Below are 12,763 nucleotides of genomic sequence, written 5' to 3'. Positions count from 1 at the left end.
CAGTACATAGGAACTCCCATGGTCTGCAAGGCAAAATGAGTGATTTTGCCTATGGAGTTTGGTGCGTTTGCAGGGAGTGATATTTGGCTTGTATAACAGTGGTTTCCGGGCAGAAAAGGCTCTCTGACACTTAAGTAAAGTGGTAAAAATATTCTAAACATATCATACCATTACAGTGATATTGATTTTTTTGGTTGACCTCTTTTTAAGTGGCTCAATAAGTACCTCATCAAACCCTACATCAAATTATCCAAACTATCCCTTTAAAGATGCTGTACAATGTCCATGCGTTTCCTATTTAAAGAAAAACAGCAACTCTGAGATGAATTCCAATGTGAGGAAGTTCCTTAAGGGGCTGATCTTGTGGTCTTTCCTCTTCATCCCCGTCTCTTTTCTCCTTTTCTTTCTGCTCCATCATGCCCCTCTTTCCTTACCCTTGCATTTTTGTGTGTACGTGTGTGTGTGCGTGTGTGTGACTCATACTCTTTGGTTGCAGCAGTGACGATAAGGATCTGCTTTTTTCTTTCTTTTTGGGTTCCTCCCCAGAAGTACCAATTCCTGCAGCCCTCAGCTGGTCCCCCCTGTTTGTTTAGCGTGTGTTTATTTGTTTCTCTGTAGTCCTGGGATTAATTATCATAACCATATGCCTGGCTAATACATCTCTCTCCAAGCCAATAGTGTGGCAGCCTGCTACTTCTCCATTTTAATTACAGCTAACATCGTTAGCCTGATTTTGTTTTGCAGTTTCCTGCTTATTTCTGAATTCATAATTCATAATTCAAAATACCATCAGAAAATGTGGGGCTGGGATAATTAACTCCTAAAAAGTCGCTTGTGCAACATTGCGACAGTCTCGCACAGAGGGAAAACTGTTCACACTTCTGACACTGGAGCAGTGTAAATTCCAAAAAAATAAATACATTTATCAACTTTCACACCAAGAGGAAAAATATACAACTTTCCGTAGGTGTGAATATGTTGATTTGTAAAGCACGCTGTGTTGCGGGGGCCGTCTGCGGTGAAGGTGAGGCTCGGGAAGTGCTGCTAATGTATCAGGGAAGAAGTGGTGTCATGGGTTCAGTGTCGGCTCATATTTTACCAGCTTGGCTCGGGGCCAGACAAGTTTTGTCTGGGTGTGGCGGACGGGGGGCGGGGGGAGGTTTGGTGGGGGGAGGAGGGGATAATGACTGCTGAGTCAATCAGCAGCAAGCTGAGATGGTGTTAGGTCAAAGTCACGGCGTGTGTTTGGGGGAGGCGGGGAGGGGAGGACGGGGGCTGCCATGCTTCTGGGAGCTTGGCTCAGACTGTAAAAAATCAAACAGGAATTAAGTGGAATCAACTAATCTGTTCTCATTAACGTAACTTAAATACACATGTTTTATTTAGAAAAGTTACCTGAACTTAAAAAAAGTTTCTAAAGAAATATGATCAAATTATTAGCAGACTTCCCAGCATGACACTTTTCTTGACAATGTCTTTGTTTAATAGTTTTAGCAACACTATGATGAAAACTGTGTCTCTAACATACTTTAAAAGAAGTCAAAGACTTCAGTCAACTTAAAATTTTATGGCATATCTTGAGCTTTTTCAAGTTCAACTGAATTAATATCAAGTTAATTTGACTAGAAAAGTTTATTTGCTTTGAATCATTGTAAGCATCTTTTCAAATTCTGCCAACTTAATTTTATGACATTTTAAGGCAACTCAATATTGTCAAGAATTCTCGAGCACAACTTCATTATCAAGTTTATTTGACTAGAAAAGTTTATGTTTTGAATCATTACAAAATTGCACCAACTTGTCTTTTCAAGTTCAGTTAACTTAAAACTTTACGGCATTTTAAGGCAACTCAATATCTTTAGCTTACTGAACATGTTTTGCCAAATACAACTTAATTAATGTTACATCTGACGAGTTAGAAAATTACCTCAACTTGTCCTCTCAAATTCCACTTTAAATTTGCCTAGACACCAACTTTTTAAAGTTAAAACAAAAAAGTTTGTTTCTACAGTGCAATCTTTCACACTGATGTAATGACGTAAAGCCATTAGGTGTTGCATTGCTTGCGATGACACCTAACAAACAGCCTTCGGGATCACAGTGAATTTCTCACCAGCACGCCGGGCTTTGCTGTGGCCTGCTTCTGCTGTGTGGTGTTTTAGGATTAAGCATTCTGCTCTGTTTCCCAGGTAATGACATGCTCGCTCCCTCTGTTTTCACCAGGCCTTATTTCAATAAGAAATCATCCATTATTTAGCTCCCAACCTCTCTTGCCCTGTTCGCCTTCTCCCTCTCCTCACCCCCTCCTCCCTCCCCGCCAGCTTCCCCTCGGATCGGGGCACCCCGCTGATTCTCACTTCAAGGACGAACGTGGCGGAGAGGAGAGGAGTCGACCCAGTCACCAGACAAGCTCTCAGAAGAGAGAAGGGAGGGAGACAAAGTAAGGAGAGAGAAAGAGCGTACAGTACGCGCACGAGCACACGCACACGGAGCCCTCAGAAGAAATGTGAAAAATGTGTGACCCAAATATACATTGCTTTGTACTCTGGTTCAAAGTTTCCTGTCCTCTCTACCAAACATTCAAGGAGAAGGGGAAAAAACACAACAATGAATAAATCATACAGAAGCCTACTGTAGCGCCGTTCCTGAAGAGAGAGAGCCACGGCGAGCGTGAGACAAAGACGCAGAGAGAGAGAGCACGGGAAGAGAGCGAGAGACTAAAAGAGAGTTGAAAGTGAAACGGAAAGAGCAAACACCTCTTTGGTCTTTTGATGGCACTCTCTTATGGAACATGGTATTTCTTGATTCACTCTTAAATCCATCATCAGTCAAGCTAATAATTCGACGTAAGTGCCGCTGTGAAGCAATAGATCACATACGGCAGGCGCCGTCCCCTGTGAACACTCAAATTATGGGAGCCAAACACTTGGAGAGCCTATTAACCAACTTCAGACTTTGATTCAAAGAGCCATTTTTATTGCTATAACGTCTCAAATTAACATTACTTTTGATATTGTAAGACTGCTCATATTTGGTTGAAACATTGCAAAAGAAAAGCTTGCTAAAATGGATTCCTTTTTCTTTTGTACAGTATAATCCTTTTAGTCCTGGAACAACATAGAGTATTCTCTAATATATTGAGCTGCAGCAGTCAGAATTAGAGGCTTTCGCTTTTGCTACAAAACAGCTGGTAACCATTTTCAAAGTCCAGGGTTGGGTTAGGAAGATATTTTATCGCTTGATCTGTTTTCTGCCAAGCATTTTATTAAGTTTTAAGACAAAATATGTGCACCGAACAGGCCTATGGCAATCATTTTAGAAATACTTCGGCCATGAATCCAATAAAACCACCCACTCCACGAAAAAAAAAAAAAAAAACAACTCTGGAAATGATCATTTCGGTTGGGAATTACTCAATTTAATTAGACCTTGTTGGTCTTAAACTTGCAACAATGGACTTTTTGGCCACTTGGTGGCAGCAGCACAAGCTGCAAACACGATATTTACACTTTATAATGTTGACATAACAAACATGTTAGCAAAGAGTTGCCTACAGCAGACATTGAGCAAAACCAGCCTTCGTTCTGAGTCCTGTCTCTGGACAGTCTGCAGAGTAAGAGTAGTTTTAACCAACGACATTTAACCAGGCTCTGATTACAAGCAGGTAAACAGTCCATGTGGAGAGCAAATCAGGTGGAACACCATTGGCCAAAATGCAATCTTAGAATCCATCAGCTTTTGTTTCACACCAAACTAATTTGTTAAAATCTGCTGTAACCAATGACCGCCACACAGAAGACAAAGTCTTGGCCTAGATGTCTGTTATCTGGATGTCCGTTAGCTACATCAGATGCCCACAAATACTGGCCATTGCAAGTAGATGCCAAATTGTTGTCAGACAATAGCGGATGGTTTCAGAGATTGCTCTCCTTTTAACTCTGTTTTGGTCTCCACCCTCAGCTCTTTAATCTCTGAATGCTCTATGATGCTAACAAGTTAGATGCCAACTTAGGACTGTTTTATGTTGCGCAGGTTGTGTAGCTTTTATCCGGAAAACAGCTGTTGGAAACAGGTTTGATGACTGCAGTGCAAAGAAACCAAAACAGTAATGTTACAGGCCATAAAACCAAAACAATAAGCTAAAAGACGCTAAAATGTGGAGTTCGATCTTAACTATGGCCACACAAACATTTCAACTTTCATCACCAAACTGTGAGTCTTTGCCAGCACAACATCACAGTTGCACAAACGTCCCGATTCTTTTGTGCCTTTTAGTTCAGCATTCTCTGAAAACAACAAACAACAGTCCTCGTCAGCTTTCAACACTAGACCACGGGAACAGGTTGAATCATACACTTCTAGAGACAGTATGAGTCATATTTCTGAAAACATTGCACATCACATGTCACTCTGTCATTGAGTTTTACTTCAGCAGTTTCCACTGCTATACTGCATGTAAAAATGTCAAATAAAATACTTTTTGAAGTAAACTGCTCATCAAGTTAGTGCCATAAGAAAATAAAACGAAAACAGCCCCTGAATGCAGCACACAACACAAAGAGCCTTTAAATTAAACATCCTTCAAATGTGATACAGAACTTTGAAACTCTGAGATCTGAGTTTGAGTTTTTGGCCCTTTGATGTTGCTGTAGCTAGTCAGTGAGGAATGTTGAAGCAAGAGTAATAGGTTGAGTTAGCAATTTGAAGTTAGCAGCTATTTGTTTGCTTCCACACAGCATATGAAATATATGCCTGAAAGTATGAGCTCACAAGTCGTTTTATGTTAAGCATGTGAAATAAAACAGATTTGTTTGTTAGGATAATATTTCCACAATCACACCACTAATTTCCTTTAGCACGTTAATGGGATTTCCCTTTATGTGTTAGCACTGAGCTAACAAACTAGTTATTTATATAAAAATGGAATCAGTGATCAAAAACTCAATTTGGGAATTGCGAAAGAAAGAAGCAAAATACTTATGAGAATGATTTTTTTTTGTCCCATCCCTACTGGCTAGCTACCTAAATGTTGAGCTACTCAGGTATGGGTTTGTCACATGATTCTTACAAGCCAACCAGAAGCTCAAAAGTCGGACAATGCAAAAATGAAAAGACAACAAAGATTTCTGAGTGAATGGAAGTCGGGGTTTAAGTGGCCAGGAAATGACTTATTTAAGAATGTGATGTACTGTGGCGGTCAGTTTCCTCTAATAGCCAAGAAATCAAGCTAATATTTCAAAGGAAATAGGAAACACTACATCACAATTGGAGAAAATTGGACAACGTAAGTGTCACAGTTAAGGACGGCTGAGTTAAGCTGCACCTTTCCTGTACTTTTCTGACATAAGTTTACATTTAGGCCACCAATTTAGGGGGCTTGGTGAACTGCAGAGTCAGATTTTAAGTCAAATCTAAACAGCAAAAATATCATTTTCATTCATTGTAGAATAAAACTTCACCCAGGTTGCTTATCCACCACTGCCCCACAAACAGTACAAAGGTCACAACATCAGCATCTGTAATAGAGGCCACACCTCCGGTACCAGAGCATACATTTATAGCTGCATGTGTGCGCTCCACACACACCTTTCCTGTGTGGATTTGCACCTGTCACACAGTATATGTCAATATTAGCCAGGTGTGGTAGTGCCTGATGCTCCCTTGCTGCACGACATACATCAGATTGTGCGTGACGGCTCTGAAAGCGCAGGGAGACCCGCCTGAGAAGCTGTCAGGAGGCGGGCCGGATCCCGCTTAGCAGATCCCATCCTCGTCTCAAAACTCAAACGCCGAGCGGCAACTCCAAATGAAGGCTATCATCAGAGCCCGCGGTGGGCTGCGACACAAAAAGTCATCGCTCCGTCTATCACAAGAGAAAGCTGCTAATGATGATGTTTTTCTTCAAGTGCACAAACATCAAGTCCGGTGAGGTTTGTGTGTGTGTCTACGCGTGTGCTTGACAGAAATGTCTTCCTGCATTACACTTCTGCGGCGGGAAGATGTAATAATTTCCCTTGAAAACTGGGGCTAGACGCACGCTTCCTAATGATGGAATCTTTTGATGTTTAAATTAGGATATCACACGCGAGGAGCTATCCTCTCAGGGCCGCACCTTCTTATGACAAGATTAGCAGCAAAGCAAAGCCATTACTGTGGTTTATTTCTGCCCCAGCCAACTCCCAGACACAGGCACAGAGGCAGGCAGCCATCCAGAGAGAGAGAGATAGATGCAGGGGAAGGAGGGAGGGAGAGGTATAGTCAAAAAAAAAAAAGGGAAGAAATAGCGAGGAAGAACCCAGAAAAGAAGAAAAAACTAATGGGGTACACACTGTTTATAGATCCCACCCAAACCACTTATTTATAGATCATCTGTGAAGCACATATAAACCTCTACTTCATATTTCTGTCAGCCTGTCACAATGTCAGCCATGTCAACTTTTACATATTTTGCTGTCTCCGCTGTCAACACACTGTACAGCGATAAGAATTAATAACGCTGTAATGCTGACAAGCGCCGAGACGGACTGCTAGCAACATTTACTGACTTGGCTGGCTGTCCCACGAGAGCTCAGATAGCCTGTTTATAGGACAAGAAAGAAACGCTGGAAACTCAAATTGACTGACAATGATCAAATTTTATAAAAAGATATAAAAACTCTCCACTGTGGAGCATTTGCATGAGTGATAATATTATTTTCAGCCCAACTTTTGGAGCTGGAGTTTGATGGGTGGTAGCTAAATGGATATACACCTGGTTACCCTTCAATGTGCAAGGTGATACTGATAAACTCTAAACTTAAGTCTTAATTATAAGCTTCATGAAAATTATTGCTCTAAACAACTATTTTCTCTGTAAACTAATATGGTTTGGTGCTAATTTACAGGCAGCTACAGTTAGCAAGTAGCCCAAAAGTACCTCAGTTTTTAACCCGAGGCTATACTTGTGCTAAACATGAAAGAAAAAGCAAGTCGTATCTATTCCCAGTAGCCTGGGAACCCACAGGCGGTCAGGGGTTGTGTTGTATTTGCAGAACAAAGAGAGGTTTGAGTGCTATTTTGCTATATTTTCAGGAATAGTTGTTTGTCAATATTTATTTTGCATCATTAAATAATAATGATAATAAATGTTTAGTGATAAGAGTGATAGCATGTATTACAGAGGTTATTTAACAGAGATATGAATACAGGTGTGCCTTGAGGTTTTGACTTGCCCTTTACGGTGCCTTGGGCACAAAAAGTTGAAAACTGCTGAGTTGGAGGACAGCAAAGAGCAACCCGTTGGCCAATTCATGCCTTTAATCAAAATGACTGAGTGCAAACAATGTAAAAACCCATTTAAACCCCCCCAGTTCATCCTGTGGACAGTTCCTGGTGCTGAAATAAAGAAAACAGCCGCCATATTTGTAAGGAGTAGTCACGTCTGCTATCCTTGATTAAAATCATCATAACTGGTTGATTTTTGACTCAATTTTCTAGCAGTTTGATTTGTTACAAATGTCAGATGTGTATCTATGATAAAGGATACTTGATTGAATTAAAAATACTGGTTTCATTTGATTTAATTATTCTAAACATTTGAACATGCTGGTACAACCTTTATTATCCTGTATCTAGTAGTAATAAAGGTTTCCTTTATATAAATTAATACCATGGTGCTTTTGGAGTCCCCTTCAGGAATTATTCTTGAAAAAAGTAATGCAGTTTGACACACGATAGCGACCGACTCTTGAGTAAAGATGACCACCAGAGCAGCGTCCACTTCTCTTAAACCACAGTCAATAATTTCACCGCTATACCAGCTGCTATAACACGTCCCGCACACACACACACACACACACACACATACTGAGGCTGCCGTTCTTTGAAATGTTATCACGTTGAACAGGGGACATTACCTGGGCTTTCATGGAGCAGAGTGGCTGCTGGGTAGGTAAAGCACTGAGAGGCTCTCCACCACTCCACTCCTTTCTCTGCCCTCGCTTTGCCGCGGCTGGGGAAGAGAGCTCAGGCAGCCGTTAGGACCATAAAGAGAGGGCCGGCGATGGCGGGTCCCCTCTGAGGCCCTTTTCATGCTCTCAGGTTGAGTCACAAGGGCCCACTTCATCGCCGTTATCCAGGGATGGGAAATACATAGCTTCTCTTTAAAAACTCTGACCCGGCCTTTTAGTCCGGTGCGCTGGGGGCCGATTATCCTCACTCACCCTTTTAAAAAAGTCACACGAACACACATACACACACGGGAACGCTCTCACTCGCATATAAGCACATTAGAGAGCCGCACACACATGCATACAGTAGATACATCCGCCAAGTGGCTCGTATTGGCAGAGGCTACAGCCCCGACTCAGGGACAGATCTATATTTAAGAGGGAAATACAGCGAGCGTTTAACCTTGGAGTTGAGGTGACTTTGAGTGAGTCACAGAGGTGTGGGAGTTGCTTTTGTGGGTGCCGGCGAGCTCTTTCTGCAGCATTTTCTCATGTTCTCTGTGAGTGAGTCAGCCATCCAGCCAGCCGGTCTGTGAGCTGAGAACTAAGGGCTGGCTTTGCCCGAGTCTTCTTTTTGAAGATGACCTTGGGCTCAAGGTAAAACACGCTGAATGTTTTAACACGCGCTCAAAGTTTCATGCTCTGGTGTGTGGCGTGAGGCTCATATCTCATCCCAGCCGGAGACTACCCGCTGCTAAAGCCAGTCCTCTCAAGGTCTGAACTCGCCTGTGACAGGTGAAATAGACCGTCGGAATTTGAAATTCAAGCGGAGATAAACAAACGAGCGACTCATCAAAGTCAGGTCTGTGTGTGTGTGTTTCCCGGTCGCCCCCAGCTATGTTTACTCATTAGCTCGCCGCGTCCAGTACCTCGCTAGATGAAAGATGATGCCAAGGACTGATAATGAAAGACAATGCAGTTAACAGTAACAAACAGTGCGCACAAAACCCCACTGGGAGCCGCTTCTCTCGTCCACGTCGCTGGGATGGGTGGTATCTGCTCTCTGGTTGTTATTAAAACACAATTAATCAGACTTTCAAATGGGATTCGGAGGGTGGGTCGGAGGAGACCAACTGCTCTGCAGCAGGTTTGTACCAATTTAGGTGAGTTTATCCATCCGAGCTGACTGAAATTTGAGTGAAAAATACTTGCAACACAGGAAAAGTAGGAATTTCTTTTCAAGTGTTTGTTTCTGTCACACATTTTCAAATCTCAAATAGTGGCATTCATTTATAGGGGTGGGACCGGTCCAATTTGATATCAGTATCAAGGATTTTCATGTCTACTCTGCATGTAATATAGGGGAAGAGTGTTGTAAATTACTGTGGAATGATATAGCTGCAGTAAAGAAATGTAATCACCACCTCAGTCATGGTATAACAATACACCACAAAGCACAAAAATGACAATTATTAACATAAACCACAGTGAATGATCACGTTCTGAACAAACACCTTACAAAAACCATGTCAAATGTAGAAACACTAATATCTGCAAACTTAAACTCTCTGCAATGCATCATGGGAAACTGCTGAGTCGCAGCCTATCAACTGCACATGTGCATGTCACAATCCAGAGTCCCACAGAAGTTGGAGGATGCCATTACACAAGTTACATTACACAACTACACAAGCTTTCCAGAAGTTCAGTTTCAGCCTCATGCAACATTACTACTACTACAACTACAACTATTACCACTAACAGTAATAATCATAATCACAAATATAAGGGAAATAAAGAGTAAAATAGTGGATTGGTACATTATAAAGATACAAAAGACACTAACATCTGTGTATATATATATATCTAGTGTGGTCCAGTGCATTCTGGTTGTTGTAGGTTTTCTACTGTCTGAGCACAAAATATAACTACAGTCCCTTTTCTCTGGTCATGTAGAACCGGTTTCAAAAATATTTGTGTCTTTCTAGTTCAGAGACAGCATAGTTTTATGAGAAGACCATCTTTCTTTAGTTTATTACGTGACAGAAAATCATTCTCATCTGTCTTTGGGTGCAGATTTGTGATGATTCATATTCTGATTCTCTGAACCATCCAAGTATGTTGGACATTTCCTGCGGTAAACCTTTCTGTTTGTCGTGCTGTTGCTATCACACTTAACTGCGACTGTTTCAGAGTTTTGCACTTGGAGATCCACAGTCCATGCGCCAGACCTACAAACTCGTGCTTAGCATCTATCATTCAAATTTCAGCTACGGGTGCAAAACATTGAACTTAAGGTGCAACGCAGGCTTTTGCACCATGATCTGGACCTGTGTCAGATAAACATTATGCAACTTATGTACCTGTTCGTGACAATGATTCATAATAAAAGTTTAAAAGCAATGCAAATGACAGAAACAACAAGAAACAACAAAATTGGAGGGTGCAAGGAGGCGTTAATAAAAAACAGGAAAAAACCTGGGAAAAACAGTGTTGGCAGGTAGCTTAACACTTTCTGCACACATACGCATGTGTTTTTTATATTCCCAGGAGAAAATTGGTGCAAATCACACAACTCTGTGGTTGTATGTTGGCTATTATAGTAATGCTAACTTTTTATCATCTGGCTATCATTAGCTTTGTTTGTTTCTTATTTGAGAATCTGACATTATATTATTATTGCCTTTTATTTGAGAATTTACAGTATATGAAAATACATGCTTCTGCAAGACAAGTTAGCATCTGCTGTGCTGAGAAACACTGCAGCTACTCTGTTTACAAGCATGTTTCATTCGCCTCAGTCGGTGGGCCTGCAGGGTGACAGAACAGCGCTGAACACAATTCTTCCTGTGTAGCGCCACGCTGCTGGCTCGCTCCCGCTCCTGTTATTAAGTCCGCCGCCATGCCAAGCGTTTTGTACACAATCCTCTGTTGTTTGGGTGTGCGGCGCTAGGTAGCGTTAGCATCACCCCGGCAGCCGAGCCGAGGATAAAGCGTGTGTTTCAAGTGGAGGAATGCCAGTCAGCCAGAATCCCTCTTTTTCCCTGCAGCATCTCCAGCATCTAATCCATGACCACAGACATCCCCCTCATTACCGCCAAATTACATGCAAATTTCCCCAAATAAATGAGTTTTAAGTACTTGACAACCTGTCAGCCTTGGAATATTGAAACGTCCTGACGGCTAGATAAACAATCAACAATAATCACTCTATGCAAATTTGATATTTCCTGCACAATTACGAGAGGAAAAAACACCCTCTATAAATAACTGGACACACAAAGGCATCTGGCATTTGTTCAGGTTTTGAACAGATACGGATGCAAATGAAAGATTCTTTAGGATGTAATTGATTCAAACGTCGCTGCGCCTCCTCTGCCTCCTTTTATTGTTCTTTTTTTCTCCCTGGCACTTGTTTTTTTCTCCCTTTCTCTTTATCTCGCCGCTTTCAATATACACAGATAATGGCTGATGTAAATGAGTGAATGAGAGAAAGGGGAAAAAAAGCAGAAAGAAGGATGTGAATCACCCTTTTTTTTTTCCCCCGTCTACCTCTTGTTTTGTCTTGCTGCTGTTTCAGAGCAGAGATGTGTGCAAAATAACGGCGCTCTTATGAAGTGGATTGGAGATGACTGTGGGATTGAATGCAGGCTGGGAAACGGCGAGCTCTGTCCGACGCTTGTGAAGGAGATTACTGTGCAGCCTCACCCCCCCCCCCCCCACACTCCCTCCCTCCCACCAGCTCCTCCACAACACCCAGAGATTAAGACTGACAAGAACATATCAAGTCATTTCAGGACAAGCAGATCTCTCACTCTCATCTTCCCTGGGCCTTTTTCTTTTGAAAACACTTCTCTCCACTCACTTCTCTTCACTCTTTATGTCTTTTTCTGTCCTGCCTTTTCTCTTCCTCTCCCTTCATCTTCTTCATCCGTCTGTCTTCTGTCCATGCCTGGGAGCTTCTCTGAGGTGTAATGTGTGCCGAGTCTGACCCCCGTGACCGCCAACCTTCCAGGATCAGGACATCCATTAGCGGGGAGCTAACGGCTTCATTGCTGCCCAGGCACTGACACCTCCCGCTGGGCCTCTCTATCTCCGACTCCCCCCTTTTCTCCTCGCAGGCCTCGGCTTGCTACTCTCCGGGCTTCGGGTTCATGTTTTTATCGCTGCAAAACACTCACGGTGTCAGGCGGAGACAGTCGACACTATTGTGGCTGACATCCAGAATCAAGGGGTTGGACTCTGTAGTTACAGGTTTAAGTGATTCTTGTCATTTTCAGTGTGACTTATCATCCGATCACACCAGAACGTTTAAAGCGACGTTTTTTAAGCAAAAAAATGGATTTTGCTGCTCAGACATGAGTTGGCCGGGCTTGTGTTGTATCGGCATTTAATTTAAATGTTAGGATGCAAGCAAAGTCAGAGGTCAGTTAATATGTTGAATGACTGACTATCAAGTGATAGTAATCTGGATACACAATCCACGTAAAGCAAAATGCAAAACAGATGAAGAGTGAGAACAAGATAAAAAGCAATGCAAACATATTTCAAGCTGTGAATATGCAGCAGTAAAAACTCTTAACATGTAATCTTTCAAGTCAAATATCAAAAGTCCAATCACGATAGCAAATCTAACTGTTTCAAAACAGAAAGCAGAGTGGGTGCAGCCTATTCCAGGATATGATCATGAGGATTAATGCTGTTCGTGGTATTAAAATTGTCTTTAAAAGGTCTAAATTTAACTTGGAGAACCCTGGGGACAGCCCGCATTTGCATTGTTCCCCCTTATTGTATACTTTCTGTAGACATTTATCATTGCAATTCCAGTTTAGTTC

The sequence above is a fragment of the Lutjanus erythropterus genome, chromosome 24, assembly GCF_056507025.1.
Source record: "Lutjanus erythropterus isolate fLutEry1 chromosome 24, fLutEry1.hap2, whole genome shotgun sequence".
Taxonomy (NCBI): Eukaryota; Metazoa; Chordata; class Actinopteri; order Lutjaniformes; family Lutjanidae; genus Lutjanus; species Lutjanus erythropterus.
Note: the sequence above shows the minus strand (reverse complement) of the source record.